Source organism: Tinamus guttatus, unplaced genomic scaffold (assembly GCF_059628265.1).
Source record: "Tinamus guttatus ecotype Peru unplaced genomic scaffold, ASM5962826v1 Tinamus_guttatus_pri_ptg000223l, whole genome shotgun sequence".
Classification (NCBI taxonomy): domain Eukaryota; kingdom Metazoa; phylum Chordata; class Aves; order Tinamiformes; family Tinamidae; genus Tinamus; species Tinamus guttatus.
In genome coordinates this window covers 964,384-979,411 of record NW_028288757.1, presented here as the reverse complement: position 1 = coordinate 979,411, position 15,028 = coordinate 964,384, and positions in this window count along the sequence as shown.

Genomic DNA, 15,028 nt, shown 5'->3' with positions numbered 1-15,028 from the left:
CATCATTGGTCCAGTGCGGAAAGCACCATAAATCGCGGTGACACCTCATGGGACGGGGCGGTGACGGGGACCATCCGACTGCACGGGGCTGGGCGGGAGGGGGCCCCCGCTGGGGTGCAACGGCAAAATCCCATGGGAAAAGTGTCTGGAAAAAATGCCCTCAAAGAGAATTGAAAGTTTATTCAAATGGTTTCCACTATAAACCGTCTCCCAAAATGACTTTGCAGGTGATTCTGGAGCATTCCCAGAGCAATTCCTCAGGTTTATCAGGAGCCAAGAGTGTGAGCTAATGGACCTTCAGTGGATCCGGTCGGATCAGGAATCCTTTCCAAAGGGCTGTGTGATGCTGCTGCCGCCTCCCTCTCTCTGCACCGCAGCAATAGAATAATTGATGTCCCTGGAATAACCCCGGGGTCTGTAATGATATCGAAAGGTAGGGCTAAAAGGGGAGCTGATCCGGGTCAGAAGCAGAGAACACGCAGTGGGAATATCAGCACCATCGTCGCTATTCCGGCGTGTCCCGCTTTGGACAAGGGCGCTCCGGCGGCGCGGCCTCGCGCACCGGCTCCCTCCGGAGCAGCCCTGCATCCCGCGCCGGGTCCCGGGCAGCTGGTGCATCCCGGCCCCTCGGTCACCGCCGTCATCCCGCTGTTCTTCCCTTCTCCCGGCTCTTCCTGCCGCATCCACGGGGATGGCGCTCACTGCGCTGTCGGTGCGCGTCTCGCCGCGGCGGCTGTGCCATTTTGTCACGTCTTCTCCCTAATGCCGTTTCAAAGGCTGCGGGCGGCCCCGCGCTCCCTCCTGCCTCCCGCGTGCATCAAAGCGCCCGTCGCGTCTCCCAGCCGCCGCCGCCGACACCTGACAGGCGACGCACACGGGTCCCCACGCGGCCCCGACGGGCTGCACGGGGCTGTGACGGGCGGCACGTGCCGCAGCGCGCGAGCGAGGCGGTAGCGCCGGGAGACAGCGCACGGGTGGCCCTGGGGGGTGGCCGGACCACAGCGGGGCTGTGCAGGGGCCACAAGCATCGAGGTCACTGTCACCGCTGCCACTGAGGCTGTTATTGCACCCAGGATGGCTCTTGGTTCACGCTGTGTGCTTATAACACCAAGAGTTGCGTTTACCTGGATTTTATTTTGGCTGCCCCCAGTCCTTGAGCCCCAGGATGGGTGTCACAGCCCCAGCGGGTGCCATCCCCATCCCCATCCCGTCTTGCAGGTGAGGAAGCAGCCGGGAAGCCCCGGGAGCGACCGGCTGCCCGGGAACCGCAGCGGCGCCGGGCGCAGCGGGAGCTGCTGCAGTTGTCTTGGTCCCGCGCCACGGTAATTGTAGCCTATGAAATATTTATTCATTTTCATTTCAATTTCATTTCCAACATGTATTTCCTATAAAATTACGTGGTGGGGGAAAAAAAGAGAAAGCAAGAATCGCCCGTGGTGCATTTATCATCATGAGCGGCTCCCTCCGCACGCGGCCCCCAGGCAGGACCACACGGGCGCCCGCCGGCTGCAGCTTGGCCAAGTTTCGGGAATATTTGTCATCCTGCCAGGGTGTTGCAGGGTCCTGGTGCTCCTGCCTGGCCTCCTGCTCCCGGGGATCACCTGGCGCTCTGGGATGCTACACACTCGGCTGCAGCAGGTGGGACGGGATGGGATGGGATGGGACGGGATGGGATGGGATGCAGCCCCCCTCTCCACCACGAATTGCACCAAGGACCCAGTGACCTCCCTCAAAATCGATGCAAACCTCCTGGCCCCGGTTAATATTCCCAGCCCCACCATAGATGCTGGCTGATAAGCACTTGATTACTTCTCCTCCCAGCCCTCAGCCCCATTTGCATACAATAAATATCGCCGTAGGAAGCGTGCCGGGGCGCGCGGAGCCGCGGCTCATGCCTTATTTATGAGAAATAAACACAAGATCAAGTTTGCATAATCACCACATATTTAATTTGTGAGCTCTTCCACTTGGGTCGGCGGCTGCAATCAGGCGTGCGGGTGACAATCAGCTTTAAAATATCTTCATTAAGGCGCTGTCAGATTTCGGGTCTGATTTTGAGTTTCCCGGAGCGACGTTTGCCGCGGGCGGACACGGGGCCGTGCGCTCGGGTCAGCCCCCGGCTGGTGGCAGGGCCCAAAAGCAAAGTCGCTCTCGAGAAGTTCCCCTTGTGCCTCTCAGCCTGATTTCTATTTTACTATAATTTGTCGACCTGCACTTCCCTGCGCATGCTAATATATGCAAAAAACACTGGGGCTCCTATTAAAATGCCATGCAAATCTAATGAAATTAATGTTGGCAACAAATATTACCTAATGGAAGAGCCTCCAGGAAAAAAAAATGAGTGCAAATATATATTTGCACATATTTAAAGGACTCTGTCAAGTAGTTTAGCTTCACAGTTTAGACTTTATTAAAAAGGAGGGGGAGGAAGCCCAGCGCGTTCGCCAAACCCACCCCAAGCGGAGGCCTGGTGTGAATTATACCTCTAATTTCAGTGGAAGCTGCTGCTACCTGAAACCCTCCGTGTGGGGCTGAATGCCCGGGGTGGAGGTGGGAGCTGAGCTGCTGAGTGTCCTGCGAGTGTCCCCTCCAGAGAGCATCCCTGGAGCATCCCCTCCGGAGAGCATCCCTGGAGCATCCCTGCTTGTGAGCTTCCCTTCCAGCGAGCATCCCATCCTGCAAGCACCCCATCCCATGAGAATCCCGCCCAGCAAGTATCTCCTTGGCTGTGCATTCCGGGAGCAGCCTATCCAGCGAGAATTCCCACCCGGTGAGCAGCCCCTCTCCAGAGAGCATCAGCTGAGCACTCCGTACGGAGAGCATCCCGGAGCACCCCACTCCGGGAGCATCCCCATTAGTGAGTATCCCAGGAGCATCCCACCTTCCTGGGGGCCCTTCCCGGGCACAGGCAGCCCCCGGCAAGGGGAGACCTCGGCCACGTGTTGATTAACTCACGCCTTAATGCGCTGAAGCCGCGCGGCCTCGGCAGCTCATTAGGAGCTTAGCCCGACAGGAGGCTGCCCCTTCGCCTCCGCAGCCACAATAGCTGCTGCTAATTCCTCTTTAAAGGCGCCCTGTCAGGTGGGATCTGCCCCGAAATTGGAGATTTGCAAAAATCAAAACCTTTAGAGAAACGTCCCCAGGGGCGCCGGGGCCCGGCCGGGCCAGCACGGCGCCGGGTCCGGCTGGCAAAGGGAGTGGAGGGCCAGGGGGCCAGGGCGATGCAGGGACACGGGGCTGGGGAGAAGGGCTGATGTTTTTGGTGAAAAAAGTCCAGGAAAATCTTGTTTCAAGCCAAGTTGTTCGGTTCAGAGTGTGTTTTGGGAATGGCTTTCTTTTTCAGGTTAACTTTGTGAAAGGCTTTTGTATATATAAAGATGAGAGCAGGGACATATATGTGTGTGTATATATATGTATATTGAGAGGTTCTTTTTCCAACATTAGCAACATTTTCCAAAAAATAGAGAAAAAAGAGGCACAGTTTCCCCTGGGATGCACCAGCATGAGGTGGCTTTGGGCCAGCTGCACCTGAGAGCCTCCTGGGCTCCCGTTTGGGAGGATTCCCTGGTCGTTGGGAAGCAGAGCTGCAAGGAGCCGGCTCGCCGTGCTCTTCCAGGGCGCTCACTCCGCATCGCTCCGGGAGCGGGACCACGGCTGCAGGTACTGGGAAATGCATTAAACGGGGGTATAAATCTGCAGTGAGAACCCGGGATGAGCAGGGCTTATCATTTATGGACGGTGGAATTAAGGATGCTGTGCGTGGAGGATGGCGATGGGCAGGAACAGGCTCAACCGCTGCCGTTTGGGAGGATCCCGCAGCCCCTCTGTGCGGGTCGTGTGCGGGAATGGGGCACAGCGGGATGTGTGGGAACACAGAGGGTCCCCCTTGGCAAATCCCTCTCACTCCAGCCATGTTCTCGCTCCAGTTCCATGTTTTTCCCATGGAACGGGACGGCCCGGCTGCGCTCCGGGGACTTGGGCTTCCCTTGCGATCCCCGCGGGAGAGCCGCCTCTCCGGAGCGCCGCGGCCTCTGTCCTATTTTAACTCCCATCATCCAAAACACTGTAGCTATGGCAACCGCTGCAGGTGAGACTCATTACAGATAATCCTCTAATTACTAACTACCTCTTCAATCAGTTGTAATTACTTTGGGGACACAGTTAACCTCTCATTAGAGACGCACGGCCACGTTTCCCCGCGAGCGGCGTGCGCCAGCCGGGCGCGCTCCGCTCGCCTCCGTCGCTCCGGCTCCTCCCTGCCCTTCCCGGGATCGTTGTCATGACAATTAATCATTCAATCCCTCATCAGCAACTTTTGCCAAATGTCACCCTGCTCTTGATCAAATGAGAGGGGAAAATTAAATGAATCGATTCAGCACCCTGGCGTTTCCCATCCTTATTTATTTTCCATTTCGGGGGGTTACTGACTCCAGAGTCACCCTGAGGCCGGATGGGCAGTGCGGGGCCAAGCCTGGAAACCTGGGGAAGGGACGGGCCATGCTGCTCCGCCGGGTGCTGCTTTTTGAGATCTCCGATCGCTTTCCATCTCAACCTGTAATTAGCTGGAGGCGTTTGCTGCATATAAATTCCCGTCCTTAATTGCCAGCGCTAACCTTGAGCGGCGCCGGGGCTCTGCGGTCCCGGGTGCCCGGCCGTGCCGGGACCCCTGTGCCCACAGTCGCGGCCACCGCGGCTCAGCGCTCCGGTATTTAGTAGCCAGAAGCAGGAATTGCTGCCCCTCTGGCTCCACGTGCTCCCCGGCATGGGAATTCCCAGCTGCTCAATGTCACGGCACCAGCAAGCCCTCGTGTCCCCAGCCCAGCACCAAACCGGGGGCTCCACGGATGCTCCAAGGATGCTGCGGGGATGGAGCCGGGATTCTCCGGGAGATGCTGGTACCCGGCCTGTCCCCAGTGCTCCCACAGCAGCCAGGGGATGCGGATGGGCCAGAAAGGGCACCTGCACCGTGCCCCATGGCCCTGTTTGCCCGAGGACTTGTTGATGCCGAGCTCCGCGCGCCGCAGCCCGGCTCGCTCCCCGCTCGCTTGCTCACTCACTCGCTGCCTCTTCAATTCTTTATGGCCCTGCATCTTTAATAGCTTTACAGAGCCCATTTAATGTGCTCCGAGACATGAAGTGCTGTCTAATCAGCACATTTAGGAGAATTGCCCACATCCTGGTCTCTCTGCCATAAAGCGGTGCCCACAGAAGCATCTGTAATTAATGCTTTTCTTCGCTCGCTCGCGCTCTCCCTCCCGAATCAATTTATAGAGCCGGGGCTTCCTCCGTGCGGCAGCTTTTAGGCGACTTTGCTGGGGCGGCCGAGGGGCAATTAGGCAGCTGCGCGTAATGGATGCGGCGCAGGGAGCGCGCCCGCTTCCCAGAAAGGATCAATGCGGATTTTTCTCCCCAAAACCCACCCGTGCTGGGGCTCTGCTCACCACGGAGCTGGGAAAGGGGCCACGGGGAAGAAAGGGAAGGTGAAGGAGCTGCTCTTTCTCCTCCCGTCCTGGAAAGGTTAAGGATAAAAGGGGGGAGAATTAGGGACAGAGCTAATGACTATAATCGGCCTAATGCCCTGCGCGGGATGGACCTGCCGGACGTCACCTGGAGCTGGCCCGGGGGGAGAAGGGGCCCCGGGAAGCGATTGGCCTCGTGGACCCAGGGATCCGGGGCAGGGGGACCGCGTGGGTCCAGGGCCGCTGTTCCTGGCCGTGCCGCGGCTTTTCCTTTCCCTCCTGCAAACCCAGACATTTCGATCACCCTGTGTCCGGGCGCCTGGGGCCGGCGGGAGCCCGGAGCGTGGCCGCGTGTCCAGGGAGAGGATGAGCGCTGCTGTGTGCTGAAACATCCAAATCCTGCAAACCCGGGAGGTTTCTCTCCCCTTCCCCTTCCAAACCACCCTAATAAACCCTCCCAGAGCTCCCTAATAACCCTCATTTGAAAAAGCCCTCCAGAGCAAGTGGCCCTGGACCGAGGCAGATCCGTCGTGGGGCTGCTCCGGCCTCTCCATCCCACCAGCGGGGAAGCCGGAGCCTCCGCCTGCCTCCGTCCTCGGCCACACGCCTGGGCTCCGTAAGCGGATTTATGGCTGCGGGCTGGAATCCATCACGCGGGGCCAGCGCCGCTCATGCCCTGTGCACATCTTCATTCATCTTCCCAGCGCGCCCCGGGAACAGACCCGCGCTCCCAGCGGGAGAAGGGGCCGGATCCACTGCTGGGGAGAGGTGGCAGGACAGGGGGAGCCCCGGATGGTGCTTAAGGAAGAAAGCCCAAAGTCCGTGTCCCTTCCCAAGGCTGGGGATGCTCCCCACCCCCGGGAGGCGATCCCTCCATCCTGCCATTCCTTGGAGCATCCCAGGCCGTGCCGGGAGCTGCTGCCCGGGGCCGCTCGCTCCCACCGCCGCCCTCCCCGAGGTCGCGGATCAGATGTAATGACTCTTGAAGCCTGAATTTGTTTGCCCGAGGCAGTCTGCTGAAAATTAATATGCACAGTGGCGGGATCCTTCTTATCCAGCACGGATGTCATTTCAGGAGCGGTTTGAGTGAGGGGAACATAAACCAAAGCTGAGCATATCTGACACAGGAGCGGCGCGGGAGACAATGCTCTTATCAGAGCCGAGACACCAACAACCGGGCTTTATACATTTTTAATAAATCACTTTAAATTCTTGACTGTCAAGAGAATTAAATCAGGTTTCCCTTGCGGGAAGGCGAGCGCGGCTGCGCGCAGGGCCCACGCGGATGCTTTGCCTTCCCCTTCCCTAAAATCCGAGCCCCATGCGCATCCCGGGAGCGAGCCATTAATTCCTGGGGCCATGCGCAGCCTCTAGAGAAGCGTGCGGAGAAAAAGGGGAACTTGCTGAAACAAGCAAATTGCTGCTCTTCCCCTTTCCAAATGTCAGCATGTTTGGAGGGGAGAGAAGCAAATAAGTTAAAGGTGAAAATCTCCAGGGAATCTCCGGCTCGCTCGGATGCTGCTCCCTGCGCTGTACCCGGCTCCTGGGGACGCTGCATTCCCCACGGCTGCCTCCCACGGGGACCCCCTTAATCCAGGCTGCAGACGCTGCTCCGTAAATGCCATTAAACGGGAATCAGGTCATGCGGGGGAGAATGACACCGGTTTGAGAGCAACCGAAGGGAAATATAAAATTGATGCTGGAGAAGGATGCGTGATCCCGTCGCCCGCGATGAAGCCGGAGAGCCTGGCCCCAACCATCGATGTTTCCAGGGATCGATAGCTGGCCAAGCCAAAATGCTTCAGCAAGGGGGAGTGCGAAATGCTGTGGGATGGCCCCGTGGCCGGGAGGTGACACGGCCACACAGGGGCCTTTACTCTGGCATTGTGGTGCTCAAAGGGGCTCATCCCACTGGGTGCAGGATCCGGCTGCTCCGAGCGCTCCCGCACCAAGCGGCTGCAAAACGGCCCCGTGCCGGATATGAAATGCACCCAGGTGAGATAAAACCGAATCATGTGTCACTCCCGCTCCTATCGCACGCGGCATCAGAGCCTCCTGACTAAGAGGGCCAGAAAACACCGCAGGCTGCAATCGCCTTTTCCCTGCGCTCTTTTATCCCCTCTCACAAGGTTTTTTCACCCAAGCTTTTGAGCAAGGTTTAGTTTTTTCACAAGATACAAATGAGAAGGGAGTAAAAAAGGGAATGGTGGGATCGGTGCTGCTGCAGACGGGGGACACGAGCAGGGGACAGCAGGCGCGGAGGCAGCTCGCAGGGCCCCGTGTCCCCTCGCTGCTTGGGGTGAAGCAGCCCGGCTGGCTCCTCGCTGTGGGGCAGGCAGGATCCCGGTGCCGAGATGCCCTTTGCCGCGATTCCTGCCTACGGATCCACCTAAACGACCCAGGTTAAAGAGAGGGAGCGGCGCCGCGGAGCCCTCGCGCCGTCTCCAGCAGGATGCTCGGGGCAATGACGATCCATCATGTGCCAGTGACCTGGACGGCGATATTTTTAACCGGGGAATAAAAATAGGCTCCGGCGGCTGCCGGCACACACACGATCCCCGCGGAGCTGCGCGGCCCGGGCACGGCACGGCCCGGCACGGCCCCCTCGGCCACCGGTCCCCCCAGGCCACATCACCGCTGGCAGCCGGGGCTGGGACGGGGACAAAAGCCCTTGTCACGCGGTGGCCCCGCGAGCGCCCGGGCTGTTTGTGCGGGGCCTGGGCGCTGCCCGGGGCTCTGAGATAACGCGGGCAGCCCCAGCGCCGGGACCCGGCTCAAACGGGCGTTTGTTCCGGCTGGAAAACTTGCGGAATGTGCAGCTAAAGCGGGGACCGAAAGCCAACACGGAGCGCGGGAGCTCCGGCCTTCCCGGTCCTGGAGCGCTTGGGGCAGCGGCGCCAGCGCCGCGGAGCCCCGGGCCTCTCCATGGCCTGTCCTTGTTGTGTCCCATAGGGCGGCAATGAGGGAAGGTGCCCAGGGACACTGCGGAGCGCTCGGGTCCTGCTCTCCATATGCACCTGGTCCTTCTGGGATCCAGGACATGCTTGGGAGCCATCCCGTGCGCCAGGACACGGCAAGGGACAGCGGCTCCTCTCCTGCACCGCAGCCTGGAGAGCCCCGCTCCCACGCCGCCTTCCTCCCTGCCCTCCTCCTCCTCCTCTTCCCTTCGTGCCTGGCTGCCCACGCTCATCCCACGTCCCCTCCCAGCCCTCCATTTGCTTCCCTAGCAGATGTTGGTGTCTCTCCTATAGCGCCGGGATCTCTTTCACTCTCCTTGACCGGGAGACATCAAGGCCGCTCGCCGGAGCAGCCCCGCCACAAACTTCTTGTCCCCAACTAGGTGATATTAATTAACAGGCAGGAGGCAGCAGGCCCGGCCGCCCCAGCGTGTCCTTCAGCTTCCTTTTGTATCCGTGTCACCGATGCGGGAGGGCAGGAACCAGCAATCCCAAATATCGATGGCGGGGCCAATCAATGCTATCTGCTTTTTCCATGCCTATGAGCTCATTGATTTTTGTGTGTGTGTGTGTGTGTTGTTGTTACCTCTGTGTTTATGTAATGTCTGAACTTTGCACAACTGAACCGTTTAATGTGCAGAAAAGAGCCCTGTTGCCATGAAAACGGACCTGCAAATGACAGCATGAATGCTGAGATATCCCTGTTTTATTGGACCATACTGAATGTATTTTAACCTTGATAAGTCAATAACTTTTCGTACAAAGGGAGCCAAAGCAGATAGGCTTTCAGAGCCTTGAATGCATTTAAACTGGAGAGTAATGGCCCGGTTTTAATCCCCTGGAAATCTTTCTCATTCTGAGGGCCAGTCATTTTCAGAGCAGACTGACATTTTGGTCAAAGAATTACAGCATGTATTTGTCACAATGAGAGATGAAAACGCTCAGCACTTTGGATTGCTAGCACCAGTCAAAAATAATGATATTAAATTAAGGGGACGCTGTCATCTTAAAGATCACGGGGCTGGATCTTGCTCTCAGTGAAAACCCAGCGCATCTCCCCTCTGCAAGCGTAACCCAGATCTGAGCCCAGCACCCTGAATTTAAAACTTTGGGCTGCATTCCTGGGTGCTGCCCTGGAATTATTTCCCTTTATGCCACTGAGGATCTGGCCAATGCATTATTTATTTGTGCTAAGACAGAAGGACTTTTAAAAACCCTCTCTCCTCCAGCAGCGACGGCTACCTGCTTCTTTCCAGCAGGGCAGTCTCTTTGGGTGCTCAAGGGCTCCTTTTGCGGCTCTTGGTCATTAACAGATTAGGGCTGTGCTCATGTTCCCAGTGCTGCTGCGTGAAATTTTTGTTCCAGCAAAGCATTCCTGATTTCCCAGCATCACAAAAGTGTTTCTCCTCTGGTAAAAAATCCTTTAAAAAAGAAAAAAAAAACTAAAAGGGGAGGTCAAAACTGCTTAATAGTATCTTCTTGAAGGCAGTGTTGAAACACCCACCGTTTGAAGTGAGCTATTTCAAGATGGATCTCTTCCCCGGTGAAAATGCTGTCACCCTTTCAAGTGCCTGTGAGTGACTTCAGGTGGTTAAAACATTCTCTGAGAAGAATGAGACTTCCTTTTTTTTTTTTTTTTTTTTTTTGCACTGAATAAAAAGCAATCTTTCTTCCTACCTTACTAATGGCCTTGATTAAATTATCTTTGAAAAATCTAAAAGTGCTGTTCACAAATATATAATGGTTTTGTTCTTATCACTAGCCCATATTGCAACACGGAAAGCAGATAAATAAGCAGGAGAGAACTTGGAAAGCTGCACAAGAACCTGCCAAATATATGAGCTAAAAATGTTTGAACTGAAACGAATGAATAGTATGAATAGCCCTGCTCAAAGAGGGAATTTATTCAATATAATGTATTTTCATAGGGAGGATAATATGGGTTATAATTACACAGAGGAATCACTCTCCTGAAAGCATATCTAGCTATTATTTTAATTTCTCAACCTTCAGTGCTCACTGAATCAGCAATGGAGGCTGGAGCATCTCCATGTCCGTTTGCCCCCGGAAAACGGCTCCCAGGGTTTTGGATGCCCCGAGGGCTGGGGAGGTGCCGGGGCCTCTGCGGATGGAAGAGCTCCAGCAGCTCCAGGAATGAACCCGAACGGCTCGAAAACTCCCTGAGCTTCATCGGGAGCCCTCGAGCCTGGCTCTCGCTTAGGGCTCTTTGGTGTCATTGGGACAGGGGGGACATGATGTGTCCCCGCAGGTTTTCTCGAAGGGCGGATCCGTGTGGTCTCTGAGCCCCTCCACGGCTGGAATATGGTGGATTTGGGGACTGACAAGGTCACATCTGGTGACAGCAAAGGTCACTTCTGACACGACGCACACGGGGCTCGGGAATGAGCAGCTCCTCGCAGGGTGTTCTTGGCCATTTCTGCCATGGGGCAGACAAGGACGTGTTCCAGTTTTGCAGTCACCAACCTGCATTAACAGCGAGTTCGGGGTAGGAAGCCAGTGACGATGCTTAGGCAGCGTGAGAAGCCCGATCTGGGAGACACGGGGACGTGGTGGGACAAAGGCAGAAGTGACAAAATGTCTGGCAACGAGCAGATACTTGAACGCAATTGAGATGTGCGCCGTAAGGAAGGCTGGCGGCAGGAAAGCTGTGCATCCACGTGGCCAGGAGGCTGCGGGCAGTCAGCGGCTGCACCAAACCGTGTCAAGGGACAACATGGCACATGGGTCGTGGTGGAGCAGGCACTTCACAGGGGAGAAGTGGACACTGGAGCCTCCGGGAGGTGACACCGTGGGGGCATCACGGATGAACGCCCCCCTCCCCGTGGGGATCCCCGCGAGGGCTCCCAGCGAGGCACCGCCCGCGCCCTCGACACCCCGCGGAGGGCAGGAAGAGGCCGCCTCGCCTCGGCGCGACGGGACTACAACTCCCATGAGGCCCCGCGGCGCCCAGCGGGGCAGCGAGCCGCGGCGCCGCGCGCGGGGCACGCCGGGAGCCGTAGTCCGGCGTGTGCCGTTGTGGGGGGGGGGCACAGCGGCCGCTTCGAATTTTCCCGCGGAAGCTGCGCGTGGCCGCGAGGCCCCGCCCGCGCGGGACGCCGGCGCCGTCCCCGTGGCAACGCGGCGGGGCGGGGTTTGCGCGGAGGGGGGCGTGTCCGGGGGCGTGTCCGGCGCGGAGGGGGCGTGTCCGCGGCGCGTGCGGCCGCCGGGCCCCGCGCCGGGCGCTCAGTGTCGCCGGAGCGGCGCGGCGGGCGGGAGCAGCAGCGAGCGGCGCCGCCGCGCTGCGCGCCGGGCCCAGCGCCGCCCTCCGCCAGCCCCGAGCACAGCCGGGCCGAGCCGAGCCGAGCCGAGCCGAGCGGCGGGGAGGCCGCGCCGCCCGCCCGCCATGGCGCGCTGAGCCGCCCCGGGCCGCCGGGCACCGAGCGCCGCCGCACAAAGGAGGAGGAGGAGGAGGCAGCGATGGCCCCCGCCGCCGCTTCCGCCCGCTGAGCCGCCGGCACCGCTGGGCTTTTAATTTTTTCTTTTTTCCTTTGGTTTTTGTTTTTTTAGGGGATTTTTTTTTTCCCCGCCCCGGGGGCGTTGCGCCGGTGCCCTCCCCGTTCCACGCTGGCCGCGCCGGGGGCGCGGGGCCGGCGGCGGGGCCGGGCGGGCGGCGCTCCCGCTTGGCCCGGGCCGGGCGGCCCGCAGCGCCCCGCAGCGCAGCGCCCGCAGCCCGCGCGCACCCTCCTCTGACGGTAACGGCGGCCGCGGGGAGCGGGGGGACCGGGGGGGGACGCGGGGCCGGGGTTTCGGGACCGGGGCGGGGGGGGATCGATGCTGGGGCCGCGGGTCCCGGTTTGCGGCTGGGGGCGGCGGGTGCACAGCTGGATGCGGGACCCCCCTCGGTGCACCGGCCGGGTGCGCAGGGACCCCCTTTGCACATCTGGATGTGTGGAGACCCCCCCGGACCAGGGCGGCTGCTCTGGCTCCTGCGCACACCTGGATGCCGAGACCCGCCCCCCGACCTGGGACCGGAGCACTGGCTCCCCGGGCACATCTGGATGCATCCAGGGACCCCGGATTGAGGACACTGGCTCCTCGCGCACATCTGGATGCGTGGAGAAAGCCCCCCCCTCCACCGACCGGACTCAACACGGGGGACACCGGCTCTCTGTGCCACCGGCTCCCTGTGCCTGTCTGGATGTGTTGGGATCTCCCTCTCCGGCTCTGAATCCCGGATTAAAGCCGGTGCGCCGGCTCCCTGCGCACATCTGGATGCAGAGAGACCGCCGCCCGCTCCCCCCGCACAGCTGGACACGGCGATGCCGGAGCCGCTGGTGCCGGCAGCGGGACACGCGGCTGAGCCGACGGCCAGCAAGGAACCGGAGCAACTTTTTATTTATTTTATTTTTTTTGGGTTGCCTAAATTATAAGTGGAAATAAAATATCCACTGGTGCCTCCATGAGGAAAACTGAGACACTTCCCAGAGTGAGACGCTCCAGTTTTGTTTTTTCAGCTGCTGGTTCTTCTCTCAGTCCCGGGTTCCCATTTACCTATGGAAAAGGGAATTTTCTCATCCATCCAAGCCCCTTCGTGGAAAGGAAGCGGCAGCCAGGAAGGAAGTGCCGGAGCCTGTGGAGACGCTGGTCTCGCTGGGGTGCTTTGTAGCAGAGCGAGAGCTCCTGCAGTCCCCAGTGCCGAACCCTGCATCCGTGTGGATATTGCCGGTCACAAAGGAAAGGAGCCACGGAGCAACCTGCAGAGCCTCCCGGTGGCATCTCGGGGACCGCCGGGAATCGGGATGCGCCGGGGGGGAGCGCGGTGGCCTCGGAGCGAGCCTGGCACGGTGCTGGGATCAGCTCCGTTCACATGACCGGGGATGATCTGGCTCTGTCTGCGCTCGGCCTGAACCGGGAACGGAAAAGCGCCAGTGACAAAGAATCCGCAGGAGCATCCAAGCGCGGGGAGAGCCGCGGGATCGCGGTCGTTTCGTCGCTAAGACGCAGGGCTCGCGCAGCCGGGACGCGCAGGGCTGCGGCTCGACGCGCGCGGCCGGGAACGGGCCTGCATGCGGCTCCCGAGCGGAGGCCGACGTGGAGTTGTGTGGCCGCGGAGGGTGTCCCGTGGGCTGGATCTCCATGGATATTCCCTTGGTAAACGCGTGTCTGGATGCTGCGCTGAGGAGGCTTTGGCCAGGAGCGGCGAAGGGGATTCCTTGGAAGGAGCCTCCTGGGTCTGGCCGATGTTATCCAGGCGGGATCGCGAAGTTTGGGAGCTTTGCTGGCCTCGGGATTTCGCCGCGGGGCCGCGCGCGAGGGGCACGTGGCGCTGCCGGCGCATGCGCTTCTGTGCACGCGTGCATGCGGGTCGTCGCCTCCGCGCCGTGTCCGAGGCGGCTCCCGACGCGTCCCCGAGCAGCAAATCTGCATGTGCAGGAGCTTGTTCCCCCCGGGTCCGTGTGTGAAGGTTTTTGTCTGGTTTAATAGGTCAGCGGCGGCAGGGCACGGTCCGGAGCGGCTCGAGCCAGGAACTGGACCCGTTTAAGCTCGCCAGGGCACTGAAATGCTGCGGAATGTTTATCCCGAGGTCGCCACAGGGAAGCCGTGCCCGGGGCTGCCGTGCTCCCTCTGCCGCAGCCGTTCGGCTCCCGGCATCATCTGAGCCCAAACCCACTCCTTGGCATCGCATCCCGGGATGCTCCCGGCTCCGTGGGCGCTCGTGGCCGCTGCGGCTTTGGGAGCCGCCGTGTGCCCGGGTTTGCCGGGTCTGGGCGCGAGGCCCCTCATCCGCGTTCGCTGCGTTTCCTGCCCGCATTCCCGCCCGGATGAGGTCCGGAGCCGGCGCGGGGCTGAGCGCCCCGGCCCCGCCGGCGCCTGTGCAGCCGCAGGTCCGTCTGCAGCGGGCGCATGCATGCACAAATAAGACGTTTCTCCTTTCTCTGCCGCTTGCACATTCCTCAAAAAGCTAATATTCATGAAAGGTAATTCAATCAGGCCGCGATGCCTATCAGCTAATGCAGCAAAGCTGGCGCAGGGGTGAGAATGGGAGCCAGGAACACAAAAGCCCTGTTTTATTACCTCCTGCCTGCCTGAGAATTGCTTTTCTCCCTCGAGTGAGCCGGCTAAAGCTGGCTTTATTATGTTAACCTATTTGCGTGTCAAGAGCTATTGTGCCTCTCTTTATCTGTGTTTGTATTTGCTCGATGCGGGGAATAAAAGGACGAGGCGCAAATGGATGGCTGGTCAGTGCTGTGCACTGGGGGCACTGATTGGTTGCTAAGTGATTTGCATCCCCGGTAATCGCTTTTATCTCGGAAGGATGTCGCGTATAATTATAAGCCTACTGACATCTTTTGAAATCTGCCTAATGGGTGTTTTTAATTTACATGGGAAGCAGGGGCTATTTGTGTTGCTCTGATTACAGGTTGTGCGGAGCGGAGAGTTTGGAATATGGATGTTTTCCCCTGGGAGGTGGTGAGGGCTCTGGAGGCGCCCGGGAACGGGGGCTCCGCTGGGTTTGTGGCCCGCGGAGGCTCCAAGGTGGAGCCGGCGGCTCTGCCTGTGCCGGGATCCGGCGGATCCGGCGCTGCCCCGCGGGCAGTGGCTCCGGAGCGG